This window comes from Lemur catta, chromosome 15, assembly GCF_020740605.2.
Source record: "Lemur catta isolate mLemCat1 chromosome 15, mLemCat1.pri, whole genome shotgun sequence".
Lineage (NCBI taxonomy): Eukaryota > Metazoa > Chordata > Mammalia > Primates > Lemuridae > Lemur > Lemur catta.
In genome coordinates, this window is record NC_059142.1 from 31,278,673 (window position 1) to 31,299,735 (window position 21,063).

A 21,063-nucleotide genomic window follows, 5' to 3' on the forward strand; every position below is an offset into this window, starting at 1 on the left:
GAATGTAGAAGGGCATGGACACACTAGAGAATTGACTACTAGCTATGAGTATTCAATGTGTTATGAGCTTCAGTCAATAAACCTTGCAAAGGGAATGGAATGCAGGAGTTAACCAGGAGAGTTGGTTAGGTGGGGGTCACTTAATGGACAACCTACCGTTCACTGAAAGTCTGCTTACAAAGTGATATATAGTCCACTTGTCTTCGATGTCAAGATTATATGCATATGGCTGGAAACTCATTTAATCTAGGAAACCCACAATATTCAAAACAGAGTAGGTTGTATGTTTTGGTTAAATATAGCCTTGATGAAACTTCTAGATGTCCTGAATGCTGCTTCAGGTCTACCTCTCTAATTTTATCTCTTGCCGCTTCTCCACCTCTTCCAATGGCCTGGCAATGCTGAGCTGGGTGTTGTCTATAAAATACTTCATGCTGATTCATAATTATATGCCTTTGGACACATCATTCACTTCTTCCCTTGACCACATGGAAAACACCTATTTTTCCTTTCAAACACTTTTCAAGTTATACCTTTTCTGTGAAGCCCTTCTTTTCCCTAAGATCCAGCACTCTCAGCCCTCCTGCCAATAGAGCGAATCACTTAATCACTGCTGAGCTACCTTTGAATCTGTTACATACTTTTACCACGGCCCTTGTACAAACCTCTTTATGTGCCTGTTTGTTCTACTTTCCAAAAGTTGGGATCATATCTAGTCCATTCATATCTGTAACTCTAGGATCTAACACAAATCCTCATATGTAATAGCCCCTTAATAATTTCTTAACTAAATTAAATTATGATCTAATCAAACTTATTTGTAAAGTTAGACTTACAAATAAAATGAATTAGGTGGCAATTACTAATTTAAAAATAGTTACTGTTTTACAAAAAAATTTTCTTCTTTCATTCCTTCTTTTTTTCCTTTTTTAGTAGGACAGTAGGTAGTACAGTATATCAGGGCTTGCTCTGAAGTTAATATGCTTGATTTGAACCCTGCCTGGGCTACTTAAAAATTTACCAAGCTTGGGAAAGTTATTTAAACTTTCTAACTTTAATTTTCTCCCATACATATTGGAGATTAAAGTGATTCTCTCAACAGAGTTACTAGGAGGTAATAAATGCTAATTCATGTGTCAATGTATATACACAGCACATTGACAGTCACACAGTGTCAACAGACTGAGTTTACTAATGTTAAATTCTAATCCCATCCCAATGAACTTTTCCATTCAGAAGCCTACCAGATTACCCTACTCAGGTATGATCTCCCTCTTATCTCAGGCCCCATAATTTATCTCTGTTCTGACAGTTACATTGTTTTAAAAGATTATTTACCTGTGCATATGTATTGTCTCCCTTAGCAATATAGAATAGTCAGCAAGAGCATGGACTCTGGAGCCAGACCACATGAGTCCTAGCTAGCCTTTTCTGAAACTCAACAGTTACACATGTTGGGCAAGTTGATTAACCTTTCTGTACCTTAGATTTTTCATTTGTAAAATAAAGACAATAATAATGCCTATTCATAAGGCCTATTGAATGCCTATTCAATAAGGATGTTGAGATGATTAAATGTGTTAATATATATGTAGAGCATAGAGTAGTATCTGGCATATCGCAAGCACTCAATAAATGTTAATATTAATATTATTCATTATAACAATTATATATTATTAACATTAATAATAATGTAAATTTTATAACCTCCTTGATGGCATAACCCTTATGTGGTGGATGTTTGTGTCTTCTGAAATTTCTCTTGGTTGTTCAATAAATATTTGAATGTTAACACATGGATGAATGAATGAATGCACTGGCTGTATCAGTCGAGGTCTACCTGTTTCAGTATCTGGGTAAGAGCTTTGAACTCAGGAGCTCGTTCTTCTTAGCTTTGATTTCTTGCATTATGTGATAACTGAAGTTGCTGAACTATAAGAGAGAGTGAAATTATCACTGTAATTAAGAAGGAGGTGTATTTTCAAGATTTATTTTTTCCTCTATGTTATTAATACAATAAGATTGCATTTAAGTGGAATTCATAGGACTTAGAAAAGGAGACTAGGATGTGATTTCCCTGTGACAAATTTTTAGCAGTTACAATTTATTAACTAACTAAAAAAGAGGATGAGAAAGTTAAAGAGCTTGATTCTAGGTTCTTGGAATTTGGGGGTCAAGATGCTTAGCATTATAGCTGCACAGTATTTCTCTGCATGGCAGATGGAGTCTTTTGGACCCAACAGGCCTTTTTAGGTGGCTAGTCAGCTCCTCATCATCAGTTGCCCATGCTCTGGTCATACTGATCCCTGACAATGTCATGTCCTTTCAATCTTTTTCTCTACCTAATGACCTTCTACTCTTCCTTCAAAGATAGACTCAGTATGCATCTCTTCTGTCACTCTCCCCCGACCTCTCCCTCCACAATCCAGGTACTCTCTCTTCTCTCTGTGCAGCATGTTAATGATTTACTAATGTGTTGTCTTCCCCTAAGTGCTGACTTGCTCTTGTCTTCTTTCCCTAGGACCGCTCCCTCAATCTCTGTTGGTCTCTGAGAGAGCTTTAAGGAGCCTATACTCAGTGGATCCCAGTGTTTGCTCAAATTCACAGAGCAAGTGAGTGTAAAAATAGTATTGGTAATTAGTGAGCATTTTCTATGACTCAGGGACATTGCTAAGAAATTTGTGTGGATTATTTCATCTAATTCTTATTTAAAAATAAAGGAAATGGGCTCAGAGCACTGTGCCAGTTTTACCAGTGTTGGTTACAGGGCACCAGGTGGTGTAGCAGGGATGGGAACCCAGAACTTAGGGCCCAGTCAGGCACAACTTCTCAGCACCACAGTGCTGCTCCCTCATTCCCACTCACATCTCATTCTCCTATTTCTGAATTTCTGAACTATGTCACTCTTTATGGCTTCTTGTTCATCATGAGACATATCAAAGATGCTAAATATGTACATGTTAACTGATTGAACAGCTAATGCCTCCATATCACTTAAAAGCCTTTATTAATACCTCATTTAACAGTATATTTCTCCTAGGAGCTATGAAATTTGTGGCCCATTTGGAAACAACATAAATATCAGTAAGTGGACATTAGATGAAATAGATGATGGCATTTAAAATGATGTCAACAAAAGCCCTATGGTAACATGGGGAAAATATTAAGTAACATGGGAAAAATATATTTTCAGCAAAAACCCCCAAAACAGCAACAACAAAACACCCAGGATTTAAAGTCCTGTGTATAATGTGATCTGAATGACTTAAAATTATACTACAAAATTAAAAGTTATTGATTATCAGTGGAGGAATTATAATGATTAACTCATATATATAATCTTATTTTATATATATATACACACATATATAATTTTATAACCAGTAGAACACTTTATTTTAAAGAAGTATGTAGGAAGCAAATGTCCATATAAAATTCTAATGATGTCTTAAAAAGTGGAATGGATGACAGTCTTTTATCAATGCCTAATTGCATAGGAAAATCTGATTAATTTTATTGATCTCTGGCTAAGTCAGAAAGATTTAAAACCCTTTAAAGCTTTTATAATATCATAACAACTGCAGCTTTTTAGGACACCTAAAATTGGGTCACATGGAAATGCATGATTCACAAATATGGTTTCTGACTATGCAAGATTAAAGTCTTCATTTACACTCTTAATAACTGATTTCTCTGACCAGTTTTTCAAAGAGTTGCTCACCCTTTTGCAGAGGAAAGATTACGGTTCTTGTTGATAGAGGAATAAACAAATACGGGGACTTTTTCAGGAAGTTGCTTGTATTTATGTACTTTTTAAGCCTCTGGGTTGGAATACATACATAAAAGTGTTATGCCCATTTAGCAGATATGAGCTCTACTTATCTTTTCAAGGGAATTTAAATAATTTATATCAAAGCAGTATTCGTATCTTGTTGAATTTCCTCAACATTTTTAGGTACTGCTGTATTACATCAGAAAGAGCTTAGTTTCAGTTAGAACCAAACTATCGTACTCTTCATGAAGCCCAGGGATTAAATATGCCTCCAGAACAAAAACCAAACACAGTGATATGCATTGCTTGTATTATCAGCAAGATGTGGTATTTTGTTTAGCTTAGTTTCTAAAAATAATCACCTACTTTACTTTAAGTTTCCAGATGTCTGAGGGGATCTTAACTCTTCAGGTACTTAAATTATTTTTTTAATTTAAACAGTTATGATTCCAAGTATTATCAACCTCCTTGCCTTACTGAATAGAAACTATTAAATATAATTTATCCTTTCCCAATAATGTAAGTCAACGCTATAGTCATTGGATACTAATGGTGTACAAACAGACTCAATCGCTCAGGGACTTCTGAAGTATCTACAACCCCTTGGTAAAATGCCCCCAAACTGCTGCAGTTTTCATTTTATTTGTATCTGATTTTGAGCATTCTTCTGCCTTATCACTCACCATCACTTACTGCTGACATTTTGTCTCACAGTAGCAGGCTCTACACCTGTTAATCTGCTGTTGGCTGGGGAAGACAAAGTGAGAGGAATTGAGTTCTGCATGAAGAACTTGGCATTCTCTAGTAAACTGCTGGAGTTGAATGTATGGTGGGCTTTTGGACATCTGCGTGTGTGTGTGTGTGTGTGTGTGTGTGGATGTGCATGTACCTAATATGTGGTTCTTGGTCATGTCCCATTTAGATGAGATTATTCAGTAATGTGAGTTTCTGATAAATGACACTTTACATATATTTTCATGATAATAATATGTTTAGGTCATTTAAAAATTTGAAAGATGGTTTTGAAAGTAGTAAGATGTATTTCTAACATAGTATCCAATATTTTGACTCTGGTGGAAACAAGCACTCATATATATTAATATATGTATGCACATGCACACACACATGTATATGAGATTGTTATACATAAAACAGGACAGAGTAAAAATTCACTCATTTATTCACTTACTTATAGCTGGGGTGGAAATGTAATGAGGGACATGGGGACAGCTGTATTCCAAGACTAAGCAACCAAGAAAATCAAAGCTGGAAACATGAGTATCATTGATTCCATTTTTTTGGAAAGCTAATAATTTAAGAAGATTTGTGTTCAAAGTCTCTTCTTGCTGATAGATGTCACCTTTGTGTTTAGGTGTGTTTTTGAAGTGAGCAGTTTCAATTAAACTTTCCAAATTAAACTTTCAAAAACATTTTTTCCCAACACCTAAGTTTCTTTTGATAACTTAGAATTCAGGCAACAGCCACTCTTGATATGGTTTGCAACATGTCTTCAAGAACAAAGAAAGGTTTCATATCCCTCATCATCCTCTGTGAGAGAGGCAAGCTTACTCAGTCAAAGTATTTAAGGTCACCTGTTTGAACTTTCATTTCTTCCTGAGCAGCTGACTCCAGAGAACTTTATCCCTATCAGAGAGCGTTGGCTACTCGGGAAACCAGTAGGACACATTCCTCAAAATGTAGATACTTTTTCCTCATGAGGACACACTGCAAAGCAATATAATTCTTAAAAAGTCTTCAGCTGATTTAATGGTTCAAGATATTATCTATATCCTGCTCCCTTGAAATGGGAAAGAGCCATCTAGTAATCACAGTTCATTTATCTGCATTGTGCCTTGTGCTCATTTTATTACTGCAAGACACCACATAATATTATGATATATATGTTCACCTGTTTATCTCATTATAGACTAAATGTTTGTGTCTCTCCCTCAATATAATTTTTACTTTTTGTTTATTTTAAAATTTTAATTTCTATGGATACATAATAGGTGCATATACTTAGGGGGTATGTGATATTTTGATATCATACAAGGTACAATGATTACATTAGGGTAATTGGAATATCCATCATCTTAAACATTTATCATTTCTTTGTGTTAGGAATATTCTAATTTTACTCTTTAGTTATTTTTAAATATATGATAAATTACTGTTAACTGCAGTCACCCTATTGTGCTACTGAACACTAAATCTTATCCAAAATTTTAAATTCAAAACCCTAACCCCTAATGTGATGATATTTAGAGATGGGGCCTTTGGGAGGTATTTAGGGTTAGAAGGGGTCGGGAGTGTGAGATCTTCAGGATGGAATTAGTGCCCTTCTAAGAGACACCGGAGAGCTTGTTCTCTCCCTCTCTGCTTGCACACACAAAGAAGAGGTCATGTGAACAAACAGTACAATGATGGCCCACTTACTAGCCAAAAGAAGATGTCTCAGAATGAAACCTACCTTGCAAGCACCTTGATCTTGGACTATCAGCTTTCAGAAATGTGAGAAATCAATTTTTGTTGTTTAAGCCACCAAGTCTATGGTACTTTGTTATGGCAGCCCCAAGCTGACTAAGAAAGCTCCCATTTTAGATGGTCAGGTCCTTGAAAAGAGTAATTGGATCTTATTCCTTCCTTTATCTCTAGTGTGGTGATCCAGAACCTTGGCTGCATAGAGACGGTATTTAAAATACAGCAGCATCTTGGTCCCACTTGAGACTAATCAAATCTGATTGATTCTCTGAGGTAGGGGTGCACCTCAAAGTATCAGATTTAATTTTATTTTAAATTCTATTTTACTTTTATATTCAATTATATATGTTCAATCAGATTTGTATTTTATTAAATATGCAATTAATGTTTATATTCAATTATATCTTAATCAAACAAATCAACAAGAAAAAAACAACCGCATTAAAAAGTGGGCAAAAGACATGAACAAAAGTTTTTCAAAAGAAGATAGACAAATGGCCAACAAACAGATGAAAAAATGTTCAGCATCACTAATCAGCAGAGAAATGTGAATTAAAATCATAATCAGATACCATTGTCAGAATGGCCATTATTAAAAAGTTAAAAAACAATAGATGCTAGCATGGATGCAGAGAGAAAGGAATGCTTATACACTGTTGGTGGGACTGCAAATTTGTACAATCTTTATGGAAAACAGTATGGAGATTCCTCAAAGAACGATGTCAACCTACCATTTGATCCAGCAATCCTACTATGGAGTATCTACTCAAAGGAAAAGAAGTCATCTTATCAAAAAGACACCTACATTTAAATTTTTATCACAGCAAAATTCACAATTGCAAAGATGTGGAATCAACCTAAGTGCCTATCAATTCGTGAGTGGATAAAGAAAATGTGGTACATATATATACACCAAGGAGTACTACTCAGCCATAAAAACGAATGTAATAATGTCCTTTATGGTAACTTGAATGGAACTGGAGACCACTATCCTAAGTGAAGTATCTCAGGAATGGAAAACCAAACACCATATGTTCTCACTAATAAGTGGGAGCTAAATGATGGACACTCATGGGCACAACAAGATGTAAAATACATTGGAAACTAAGAAGGGGGGAGGGTGGGAGGGGGTGAGGAGTAAAAACTTACTTATGAGATACAATGGGTACTATTATGGTGACAGGTCACTAAAAGCCCTGACCTAAGCATTATGCTAGGTATCCACATAACATAAACATTTGTACCCCCTTAATATTTTGAAATTTTAAAAAATTACATATGAATTATTTATTATATATTATAATTTATATATTATAATATACATTATGAAATTATATCTTATAATACAATATATTCAATAATATTGTACTAATTGAATTTAAATTCAATTCTATTTTAAAAATACTACCCTATTTATTCTGATGTGCAACAATGAGAACAACTGCCCTAGCAACTGGCGTACTACCCATCACACAGTTCATGCTTTGGGAATAAACTATTGTTCACAAAGAACAATATGTAAAATAAAATGTGAAACAAAAGCTTTAATTACTTTAGTTATAACTACTTTTCAGCTTGGGAGCAAATGGCAAAAATGTCTTTATTTTTCTTACATTTATTTTATGTGGTATCTTATAATACATATAAATCAATTATGCACATATGATCAAAATCAATATTAGCAGAGAGTTCAGAAAGTCAAGATTTGCTTCTAATTAAAGAAGTCAATGTATAGAGGCTAGCAAGCACGGCAGGGCTGCATACAGGGAATCTTTGTTATTGCAAAGTAAATCATGTGCATATTTTTGGGTGGGCTCAGATTCAAGCTCCTTGAGAACACAGAACTTTTTCAGTCTCTGTGGTCCTGATCACATTTTACTTTATAATTCCCATAAAACTTTCAAATCTGCCATTCTGTCAACGTACCCCTTGGAATTTGCAGTTCCCGTGATTTAAATGATTTGTGCCCTGAGCAATTAAAGTCAGGGAACAGATTCAACAAATTTTCACTGACTGCATCCTATTTCTCAGGTTTCTTAACATAATATCATATTTAATTCTCACAACAATCCTACAAGCTAAATGCCATTGTCTTCCTTTCACAGTTGAGGAAAACTGGGTACAGAAAGGTGTGTCAATGTGCTGAAAGTCTCACTGCAAGTAAGGAGGCAAGTGTGATTTTAACTCGTGGTTTTGGCTTCTATCTCAGTCCTCTTGCTGCTGCATGGCAGCCTTCTTAGGCCAGAAGTCTGACAACAAAGAATCAAAGATGTATCAAGCATCCTTTAGGCAACCAGTGTCACTATATGGGGCAGTACCTATGACATCCTTGATTAAAGACCCTCTGGGGAAAGTCACTGTTGGCTGACTTATTAGAAAGTGGGAAAGATGGTGGACAGCAAGTATAGGACAGTCCTGGAGTGGCTGCCTTAGGGACAATGTACTGTAGACAATGCAGTGTAGACAATGTAGTGTAGACATTGTAGAAAAGTCCAGTTCTGTCTGTGGTCCAGAATGTGGTGCTGATGAGGGTTTTGTGAGGAACCTGCAGCCTCAAGGCCATATGTGGCCCTCTGGATCCCCAAGTGCAGCCCCACGATGGACTCCAAACCCAAACTTCACAGAACAAATCCCTTTATTAAAAGGATTTATTCTGTAAAATTTGGATTCAGTGAAAAGGCCAAACTCAAGAATCCACAAGGTCACATGCGGCCCCAAGGTCACAGGTTCCCCACTCCTGGTTGAAAGTCACTAAGGTCTGCAAAGAATTGCACTTCCCAGCTGTTTCTCACACTTCTATATGTGTAAGAATCATCTGGGTGGATAATGATGAACTTCCCCAAGTAATAAGACACAAAGGATACTAGAGACCACGTGGTGCAAAACATTGCTCTCTAGGATGGCCGTGGTGACACTCATAATCTCCGTAAACTGCCATTGGCCCATGGAGATGCTGCTTACGAGTTCCTCATGTATTTAAATCATGTGATTCATGGCACAGATGTAGAGAAGAGCTTAACACGTAGGAAGTCCTCCATATATTTTAGCTATAAATTTAAAAGGTGGAAACTAAACCCCACATATGAGAGACACATTAGCCAAGGTGACACTCCAAAGAGCTGGTATTCGAAAATGCAAATGAGTTTATATTTCACTCCTCTCAATTTCTCACAATTTTGTGCCCCTAAATTTGAATGTTGAAGTTTGTGCTGATGTTACTAATTACTAGAGAATGAATGAGAAATCGTTCATAGAGAATAATAATAAAATACACCCTTTTTGAAATTCATGTGCTATAGTCTTTCTCTCAGACTCAATTATTTCATTGTTTTTATAGGCACCACAAGAAATACTGCCATGTCAAATAATAATTTAAACTTAAGCTCTTTGACACACAAGTCGGCCACTGAGATATGGTAAGCTATACGTAGATAGTGAGTGGATCATCTGACTTTCCAAACCCAGGCAGAAGAGACTGTCTAGGAACCTGGAGAAGATGGCTTTGAATATGTTCTCTGACAAGTTGTCTCTGAGCTGAAATGGGACAATTTACTGCTTACATGCAAAGCATCTTAGGAAGGAAACAGAACAGGGGCATAATCTTCCATAAAGAAGGAAGGCAATTTATTTCTTGAAGAATAGGCAGAGGGACAAACTACCTGGCTACAGCAAGGGCTTTTTTGCAATTCAAAGGATGACTGTAGCTTGGTTTATAATGAGTTTTTCAGGGAAGCAGTGTAGAGCTACTCTCTGGAACTTTGCAATATTAGTCTAGCCCTCAACCAGCTTTAAAAATGATAAATCTTTGTCCCTGAAATAGCATCTTTTATGTTTAATTTATTTTCTTTAGCTTGAACAAAGCCTCCCTATTTATTTTCTCTGGCCTCAGGGGTTAATAATTTATTTTCTTCAGCCTCAGGAAGGTCATCTTCATTTTTTTCCCACAGATCAAAGAGGAAACTTTTTAGATGCAGATCAAATGGTAGTACTGACCATATAAGTTAAGGGATAGAGCAAGTATGAAAGTTTATTCCTCAGTTCTTGTTATGCATTTTGCTACATTTGAGAGCACACATTAGGTTTAATTGTGTGTAGTGATTTAGGCAGCTGTAGTTACAGATTCATGTGACAATATAATAAATTGCCACTCATTTTGGAGATTTCATGGTGGTATGCTGGAGTTGGCTAGCTGGCTTGTTGATTGTGTACATCTCTTCCCACCTCCATGTTCAGTGATACCAGGTTGGTAACTTGAAATTGGCCATTATGGGAGCATTACACCACAGAAATTGGCAAATGCCACACATCAGATCTATCTTTCTTTTGTTTAGAGAGGTAGTTATTAAACATGTACTAGCTCACTACTCTCTTTCTACACACATGTTTGTGCATATCTAATATAATTAAGCACCTTTATTCAGTTTCTATATGCATCAGAGATTAAAGTCATATCTGTCTTCATAGAGATTTTGTTTTTTTCATTTAGTCAGTAACCCAGAAGCGTTGAATTGGGAACTGATAGTTCAGTCATGAACTGTCTAGACTTTCCTCTTCCTTTAGGTCTTTAACTGGTCATTTTTATATTTGTTTTAGTTGCTGAGACTTAAGGAACTTCTGAATAATAGGCATACAATTTAAAATTTAAATTTTATTTCCAACTAGCATATTTAGAAGAGAGGGACCAGGTTTGATAAGTGACTTATAACCATGTCTCATGAGGGAGAGTTGAATGGGTGAAAATACTTTCCCAGATGACATGTAGTAGTTGCTCATCCAGGGTCTCCCCAACCCCAATAAGCTGGATGTGAGAAACTTATCCAAAAGTGGTATAGACTGTGCTGGGAAACAGGGACAAGAACCTCGCTCCTTGACACGCTCACAAATTCTAAAGCAGTGCCCTGAAAGACTGAAAATATAAGTAGAAAGCCAAAGCTAAAAGAATGAGAAGCTAAGCAAGCATTAAACAACCTCATGGGTCTAGGAGAAGCAAAAAAAAAAAAAAAAACACCCCAAAATAAATAAAATAAAAACAGATTTTAGGATCCCCAATGAGAAGGAGTCAAGGTAAACAGATGAACTTTTCAGCTGATATCCCTAAAAGGCCACTTCTTAAAAGTGGGAATAAATAAATAAATAATAAATAAGTGAGGCCAGGCATCGCAATGAATGAAACCTGCTCTGAATCCATTCAGTCCACTGCATTAAGGTGATCATTTCCTACTCTATTGCCTGCCGTGAAAGTAGTGAAAGTAAATGCTCGCTGGAGAAAGTATAGCATCATTCAGAACTTCCAACTGAACACACAGAACATCTAGCACTCTAAAAAAATGGTAGGCATGTAAAAGATAAGAAATAAATGAAAAATAAAGAGAAAAAAAACCCGGAAAATTGTAACCAATCCATAGGAAATTAATATTTTGGTGGTATCAGACACAGATTTTAATAACCATGGTTAATATGGGTAAGAAATTAATGAAAACTTTGTAATTTCAGCAGAAAACTTTGGAACTGTAATAATCAATTATAAATCAGGGAAGTGGAAAATAAAACAAATACAATCAAGTATACAAAAGATGGGTTTAACAGCAGAAAAGACATAGTAGTCTAAGAGAGAATTAACAGTTTGGAAGAGGGCATAAGAGATGTAATCTAGGCTGAAGATAGGAAAAATCAAAAGATAGAATATAAGACAAGAATATGGGAGATAAGTAGAACCTAGTGAAATGATCTAACATATATGTAATTGGAATTACAGAAGGAAAGGTGAAACAGAATGGGACAAAACGCTTATTTTGTAGTAATTGAAAAGATAATGATTTAGAGTTTCCCAAAATGGGTGGAAAAAAATTATGCCCAATATTCACAAAGCTTTGTGAACTCCAAGCAAAATAAATATAAAGAAAGCTAAATACATCTTAGAAAACGTCTGAAAACCTAAAACAAAGAGATAATTTTTAAGATAGCTAGAGTAAAAAAGATTACCTTCAAAGAACAATAAGACAGATGAAGAAGTAAACAAAGAAATAGAAGGACTTAGAATTCAAGAGAAATGTGACCCAGCTCTTGGAGATTGATGAAGGGTATCCTGAGGTTGTTACTGAAAGGAGAAACTCAGTATACTAACTTGCCTCTGACCGAGAAATTAATTTGCCCAGATTAGGGAAGAAGACAGTGGATATCCAACATGTTGAAAAGTTTCAATGTAGTTGTCTTCTGTAGTTAACAGATGACAATAGGAGATGCTTCAACAGAATTGGTCTTTCTTATTTCAATGGAAAATAACAGGATCCTTAAATGGTAGAGGCCAAATAAACGGCAGTGGAAAACCATCAGAGACATGGTGGAGGCCATAATTACCACAATAAACACTGGGCATGCACTTAGGATCAGAGTGTTTCCACCTGCAGAGGTCTTGGCAATGGATAATTGATCACAGACTCCCTGGAAATGAAATAGATGGGCCTATTAAAGTGCTATTTGACAAATTAAGCAAAATAGTTTTAGTTCAAGTAAGCAGAAACCTGGCTTGAGTCACTGCAGAGGAAATTAATGGCCTCTTATTCACAGTAGAGGTCCCTTTCTCAAGGAAACTGGTCTCCTTGTCAAATGAAGGGCTATGTTTCAGTGACCTGCTTAGTACTTGCACCATATATCTTAGTTAGTCCGGGCTGCTATAAGAGAATACTATAGAATGGGTGGCTCAACCATGAATATTTTTTCCCTGGTTCTGACAGCTACAAGTCCAGGATCAGAGTACCTGCATGGTCAGGTGCTCAGTGAGGGCCCTCTTTCTTGTTGTGTTCTCACATAGCCTTCCTTGGTGAGCATACAGAGAGAGAGTGAGCTCTAGTCTCTTTCTCTTCTTATAAAGACAATAAGCCCATCGTGTGGGGCTCTATCCTCATGACCTAATTACCTTTTAAAGGCCCCATCTCCTAATGCAACCCCATTTGTGCTTAGGGTTTGCTATAGTTTGGATGTTTGTTCCCTCTAAAGCTCATGTTGAAATTTGATCCCCAACATTGGATGTGGGGCCTAATGGGAGATATTTGGGTCATGGGGGCAGATTCCTCATAAATCAATTAACCCCTCCCTTGGAGGTGTGTGAATTCTCACTCTGTTTCTGCAAGAGCTGGTTGTTAAAAAGAGCCTGGCTCCTCCCACTATCTCTTGCTTCCTCTCTCATCATGTGATCTCTGCACACACCAGCTCTCCTTCACCTTCTGCCATGAGTGGAAGCAGCCTGAGGCCCTCGCCAGACACCCAATCCTGAACATTCCAGCCAACAGAACTGTGAGATAAATAAACCTCTTTTCTTTATAAATTACCCATCCTAAGGTATTCTTTTATAGCAACACTAAACAGATTAAGATGGGGTTTCAACACATAAATTTTGGAGGGGACACAAACATGCAATCCACAGCACCATAAATCACAGTTATAGATGGCAATTCTCCATCAAAGCCTTCTCTAGAGGAGAGCTCTGAAATGCTAAGGGACTTTGCCATCCAAACTGCCCATAGTGACTGGGTATTATCTAAATCACTGAATCATAAAATTAGAAATGCACAGGTACATTCCATTGCAAAATGGAAATGGTATACAGGCTTGAACAGGTCTAGGCAAAGAATAAGAGGGGATGCTGAGAAGCAAAAGGGGTAGATGTAAATGGATTCCTTCTACTGGCTGCACCAGATCCTCATTCCACCATTATTAACTTCTATGTCCTGGAATGATCTGACTTTCAGCTGGGTTTGGCCAACAGGGGGCACCAGCAAGAAATCAGAGCACGAGAATAAATTGAGGTTTGGTTGTTCCCTGGCTCCTTCCCTGCTGGTCTGCTGGTTGGCAAAGGCTATTCTCTTCTGGAGGCCACACTTCCTGTCTGCATGTCCTCTCCTGCAGCTAGCTACCAATTTTATCCCCAGTTTTTATATTCTCTTCCCTTTGACCCTTGAAACCTAGGGAGGTAAAGGATCTCCCTGTTTCTAGCAAAATGGTGTCTTCTAACCCTACTAATTCCCCTTAAACCTGCTCATACCCTTGAAAATAGTCCCTTTATTAAAATGTTTTCAATTAGCTCATTTGGCAGTGCCATCTGTTTCCTGTCAAGACCTTGCCTGATGTAATTTCTAATTTAAAATGCAAACTTTATCATAGTATTTAATTATCATATATATGAGTCTATTTCTAGACTCTATTCTCTTCATTGACATGCTTAAGTGTTCTTGTACCAATAACACATTGTTTTAATTAATCTAGCATTATAGTATAGTTTTATATCTGATAGGGCAGCAGTTTTTAAACTTTTTGGCCTCAGGACCCCCTTGAAGAGCTCTTGTTTGAGAGACAAATATATCAAAATTTTCAATGTTAGAATTAAACTGGAGACATTTAAAAATATTTGGTCATTTATATAAAAATAATAAATCCATTATTTGTTAATATATTTTATAGAAAAAAATATATTTTCCAAAAACTTTAATGTGTTTCATTGTTTTTTTCAAATCTTTTTAATATTTGGCTTAATGTAAAACACTTATAACATGTGCATTTACATTGAATTGATTGCAATATTGTTTTGCTTTAGCTATATGAAGAAATTTCACTTCAGACAGATATGTGCTGGGAGGAGTATTTTAATAGCCTTTACAAATAATTGTGGATTTTCTTTGATCCTATATCTGACTGTGGCAAACAGGTTTTTTTATTGATACACAATATTTTACATATTTGTGAGGTATATGTGATATTTTGTTATATGCATAGAATGTGAAATGATCAAGTCAGGGTATCTGAAGTTTCTATCACTGGGTATTTATCAATTCTAAGTGTTGGAATATTCAAGTCCTCACTTCTAGCTACTTTGAAATATATGGTTATTTGTAATGTGGAAACTGAAGCCACATCAATAAAATTCTTATATTTAAAATCTATTGGTATATTTTTCCAATATTAACCTTAGACACAAACATAATTTTATAGCATCATGCATTTGTCATTTGGAAAATATTGATTTCCTGAAGTATGCAAATCTTTCAAATGTCAAGATATTAGACAATGTCAAAAAATCAGTTAATATCACTATGAATGTCAGTCATCAGAAAAGTCTCAGCTATTGAGAAGCTCTCAAGCTCATGGTGGCAGATACAAGTTTTCCAAAATTTTAATTTTCACTTGAAACTTCAAATTATATCATTGGCAACAGATAATGGCAGTTGTTTTCTGTGATGTGACAGTCTCACTTCATTTATTTTTGAGAAAATATCTGTCAAATATTCCATGTCTGAGTATTGTAGTTTGTTGGTCACTCTTTCAAGTAAAAGTGGCAGCTTGTTCAGCTCATAACTCAAACAATCTCATAAATCCTATTCATTGAGAGCAATATTCTACTTCAACATGCAGTAGGAGCGCTTTAGATGTACTTTCTGTTTTGTCACACAGGATATTAAAAAACGCATACTCAAAGATCAAGATTTAATAAAACTAACAACATATACTGCTTCACCAAGGACATTCATAAGTAAAACTGGCAGCTTCTTCTTCTCCTTCTCCTTCTTCTCCTTCTCCTTCTTCTCCTTCTCCTTCTCCTTCTTCTTCCTTTCTCCTCCTCCTTTTTTTTTTTGTAATGTGAATGTGTGGCAGAATTTTGTTTCCTTGCCTTGCTTGATTCATATGAAGGTGCCAGCAGTTTACCCGCCACTGCTTCTGTACCATCAGTATAAATGGCAACACAATGAAAATGGCAAATAACATCGTTGTATTGTCACGAAAAGAGGTTTGACTTTATGGATCCCTTAACAAATTTAAGGGACCCCCAGGGTCTGCAGAGCACAAATTGAGAAAGACTTCGATAGAGTAACTATTCTGTGCCATACTGGAGGCTACAGATAGCACAATGGTTAGAATTTCGGGACTCTTAAAGTGAGATTTTTTTTGGAACCAAATTCTGACTTGACCACTTATTTTGAACATTCCAACCACGCCCAACCTGTCCCTCTATGAGACACAAACTCTGACACCCTTGAAGCATATAAGCAGGTGCCCAATAAATTTTCATTGAGCTGACTGCACTAATGAATAAATAAGGGCAAAATGATTTTATGTCTGTAAGACATAATCAACAGAGCCCACGATTTTTAAGAATGAGATGAACTATTCTTCTTTTTTTCTCCATGTTGCACTTTTTTTAAAATTTCAGCATATTATGGGAGTACAAATGTTTAGGTTACATATATTGCCTTTGCCCCACCTGAGTCAGAGCTTCAAGTGACTCCATCCCCCAGATGGTGCACACCACACCCATTAGGTGTGAATATACCCATCCCCTCCTCCCCTCTCCCACCTGCCCGACACTCGATGAATGTTACTACTGTATGTGCACATAAATGTTGATCAATTAATACTAATTTGATGGTGAGTACATGTGGTGCTTGTTTTTCCACTCTTGTGATACCTTACTTAGTAGAATGGGCCCCAGCTCTATCCAGGATAGTACAAGAGGTGCAACCCAAGTGCCCATCAATACATTAGTGGTACATGTATACCATGGAGAACTATAATTCTTATATGAAGATTTTCTTGAGTCCTCCCCTCAACCTCAAGGTATAATTATTCTCCAGTATTTCCAAGGTACTTTTTATATCTTTCTATGTAAACAATTTTTTTTGTTTTGATTTAGTGATTCTTTCTCCAACTTAAGTTTAAGCTGCTTGTGAGCCAAGAAAGATGATTTTTTGTTTGTTTTGTTTTTCTTTTTCTATTTCCAATTCCAACCCAAACTCTGACAGAGTGGGCATGCAATAAATGGTGGCTGAATGAATGACTGAATGACAAAAGCAAATTTGACCCTGAAATCCTTTCTGATTCATTTCACACACATTGTAGTTAAATTTAGGTCATGAAGAAGATACGGTAGATTTCTTTGTTTCTTGAAGACACACTTGAATGTGATGACATAATTATAATAGTTATATGTTCTCCTGTATGCAGAACACCATCAGTACATTATTTTTTTGGTTTTTTGGTTTCCTGGGGTTTTTTAATCATATTTTTGAACTTTTTCCAGAAATGAATTAGACAACAGAGGATAGAGTACACAGCATCTTCCTGGAGAAAGATGGTCAAATATCTAGTGAGGAAATGAAATAACTTCTTCTGGTTCTTATTTTGCAAAAGAATAAAATATTTTATTTGTTTTTCTCACACAACACATTGGACATTTTAAGGGAAGAATTTGAAATTCTACTCTAAGATTAGAAGAGCACAAAATGTTCTTTGTGCTATTTTGATTTCATCAGAAATCAAAAAAAGCAATTTGAAAACTGTAGCAAGTAAATTAAAGGACATACTTCATTTTTTTGTATGGCCCATAGTGTCAATTGGATCACAATCATAACAATTACAGTGATCCAAAAAGGAAAAAATTTAGATTTTTAAGAGCCCATACAGATTGTTTTAAACAGGAAATTATGCTCAGTGGAGGTGGAGGCGAAGAGGTACATCCTTCTTGCTATTGCAATGAAGGCATGTGGGGGGCTAAGTGCTGTAGTTTGTTGTTAATTCCTTTTTTTTCTTTCTATTCTTTTCTTTTGAGAATAATTCTTCAATTGGCTGCCCTGTTCTCTGGGAAGCTTGATACTGCAGAATATAATATATACCATCACTACTACTCTAGCTCTTTTAAGTTTTGTAATCTTCCAGGGTAAGGCCAATGCCTATTGATATTCATTCTTCCAATTTAGAAAAAGCAATTTGAAAACTCTAGTAATTTAAAGGACATATTTCATTTTTTTTTTGCATGGCTCATCTCATTGAATTTATAGTATTTGAATCAAAATATAATAACTTCTCCAGTCTATGTCCCCTAAGTGTTCTTGAAAATCTCATTCAATCAAGAAACAATCTCATATTTCAATCATACAAATCTACCTTTAAAAAAAAATGAAGACATGCTCTGAATTCTGAATAAAGGGGTAGAGCATAAAGTGTAAACAGGAGTTAAACTTTTCAAATGTGAGAAACAGAAGGAATTTAGAGATTGGTAAGTTCAATTCCCTCAATTTGACAGATAAGAAACCTTTCTTAGAGAAGTGTATGTTAGCAACTACTATTATGGTTTACTTTTTGGGAGCTAAAGATTGTGTCAAGCACTTTGCATTCATTATCTGCTTTAATTCTAACAACACCTTTACAGATAGGTAGACAATGTCTAGAAATAGAATCTAAGGCTCAAAAGAAGCCAAATAATTTGCCATGTGTCTCATCTAGTCAGAAAGAGTCAGAGTCAGGATTTGAATCCAGGTCTGTCTGCTTGATGTTCTAGCCCATGTTGGAGCCCTGAGAGGATGTGCTGTGAAACTTTAGAAGGAGAAGGTCATAAGCACAGGGGAGTTAGTGCTTTTAAAGTTATCTCTTAGTTGCTGGGAATTGGTAGAGATTTACAGCGTCAGCTAGTGAGGTGATAATTGGATTTTTAGCTCAACTCAGAATGACTAGGAGAATGTGATTTATTTTTCAGTACCTGTGGGAATTAAAAAATTTGATAGTGAGCTGCAACCCCAGCAGGTTCCTCTGACATAGTATAAACTGCACTTTTGGGGAAGGGAAAGATCATTGCTAGGCATTCCCCATCCTAACGTGGGTATTGGGGATGACGTGTGCTCCCCAGATGCATTGGTTCTCTCACTGTTAGTTGTATGATTTTGGTACATAATTTCACCTTAATATCAGTTCTCTCATCCATAAATTAGTGACAGTAAGAAGCAGTTAACAACTTAGTGGGATCGTTGTGAAGACTTAGCAAAAATAATATATATATAAAAGAGATTTTGAAAAGACAGTACAGATTGACATATCATTGCACTAAAGGTTACCAGGTGTTTGTTAAGTGGGAATGGCTAGTGAAGTCAGCTTATGAATAAATCTATAGTAGAAGCTACAGCATAACACTTTTCACTTCTTTTTCTTTTAGTTCTTCTTGTTATTATTTTGTTTCAACATATGAATTAAGGGGGTATAAGTGTTTTGGTTACATGGATACCTTCTATAATGCTTAAGTCAGGGCTTTTGGTGTGCCTGTCGCCAGAATCACATTCATTGTACCCAATAGGTAAGTTTTTATCCCACACCCTCTCTCCCACCCTCTCCCCTGTCTTGGTTTCTCATGTCCTTTATATAGCTTTGTGCCCATGTGTACCCATGTGCCCATAGCTGCGGGGTTTCAAATTCCCAGATCAAGCACCACACAAATGACCTGAATACTTTTATGTGTGCCCTAAAGGAGATCTTTATTTCTTGTAGCTGTAGGGTTGAGACTGATGAATATCAAACCCAGAATCTCATTCTGTGACTGACTGAGTTATGATGCAAGTTGAATTTCCAGTCCCTCAGTATATCTACTGATAAAAGGAGGGCATTAATTGGGAAGGAACAGGATCCTGGAAGTTGGAATAGGAACATGTGATGAAGCTAAGGGCCCCTAAATTCTGATAAGTCCTCTTTGCCAATGGAAGCCTTTGCATCCCAGGTGGAAGCGGCCTCTCCATTCTCATCTGAGGAGATTAACACTTGCCTTGCCTGAAGAAACTCTAGTGGCCTCCGCTGAGACAGCTGCTGCAAGACAGTAAAGATTCTCCTCAGGACCCATCCCCACCACCTCTCTTTGCTTCTAGACCTACAAGAAGACTCAAGTCCCAACAGGCCCCTAAAAGTGAGGTACAAAGTGTGATGCATGAGAAGGTGTTCTCCACCCTAAGAAATCTAATTGAGTTTTCTAATTTATATAGATTGAAACTGGAACACAGGTGGGACGGATATTATGGGTGTGGGATGATAACGGAAGGAACATAACATTGGATCAGACATAATTTATTGCCACAGGTTCACTAAGCAGAAATTCTGCATGTAATGGTATATCACAGGGGATTAGAAAGGGCTCTAGCAGTTTATTTGTTTGGTTGGCTGAAAATAAATGAAAAAGTGGCTCACAGTGAGGTGGTTAGAAATGCTACACATGCCTTGGTTTAATGTAGAGGTAGGGATTCAAAGGCTTGAGGAGATCGGAATGGTGGAGTGGATTTATCATTTAAGACCTAGTCACCCACCCTGGGATGGTCCAGAAGACACACCTTTCACCATGACATGAGAAATGAATTTGTGAGGGGAGTTCCAGTATCCTTGAAAAGAGTTCTGTGACTGCTCTTCTCTGTAGGAACTGTGAACACTGCATTGGGAAACCTAAATGCAATGGGAGTAATTAGATCTCAGGGTAGCAGGGGCCAAGTGGCAGCACTCAAATGCCAAGGGCAAGGAGAACATGATTACTGAAATGGATAGCAGGGTCTATGACATGCAGATCTCATGCAGATCTATGGCATTGGCTTGTTAATCATGGTGTTCCTAGAAATGACATAACTAGGATGCCTACTAAATTATTTACTTGATCTATATAAGGAGAAGGGTTCTGTAAGACAAAAGTCAAGCCTGAATCATGAAAACCGACAGTCACATCCCTGGAATCAATTCCTAACCTTGAGGCAGTTTACAGACCTATATCCCTTAAATGAATCTAGGTTGTGTTTTGATTGTATGCAGGATAGTTGTATCATATTAGGTGGAATTATGACCTTGTCCTAATTAATTGTCTTTATTTGGAGGTTAAGTACGGGTTAAGGAGATGTGTATGGGTGAAAAGTTAATAAGAGATGAACTTGTGATGGTGAATTTTATGTGACAGCTTGACTGGGCAATGAGGTGCCCAGATATTTGGTCAAACATTATTCTGGGTGTTTCAGTGAAGGTATTTCTGA

The 21,063-nt window shown here is 36.6% G+C and overlaps 1 long non-coding RNA gene across 1 annotated transcript in view; it reads left to right on the forward strand.

Annotated features, from left to right (window-relative positions):
• Nucleotides 1-19,846: 19,846 nt before the first annotated feature.
• LOC123650658 overlaps nt 19,847-21,063 on the forward strand; it is a 66,715-nt gene continuing 65,498 nt past the window's right edge. The window contains exon 1 of the long non-coding RNA XR_006739454.1: nt 19,847-19,969. This is a non-coding gene — a long non-coding RNA (uncharacterized LOC123650658). The remainder of the gene's footprint in view (nt 19,970-21,063) is intronic.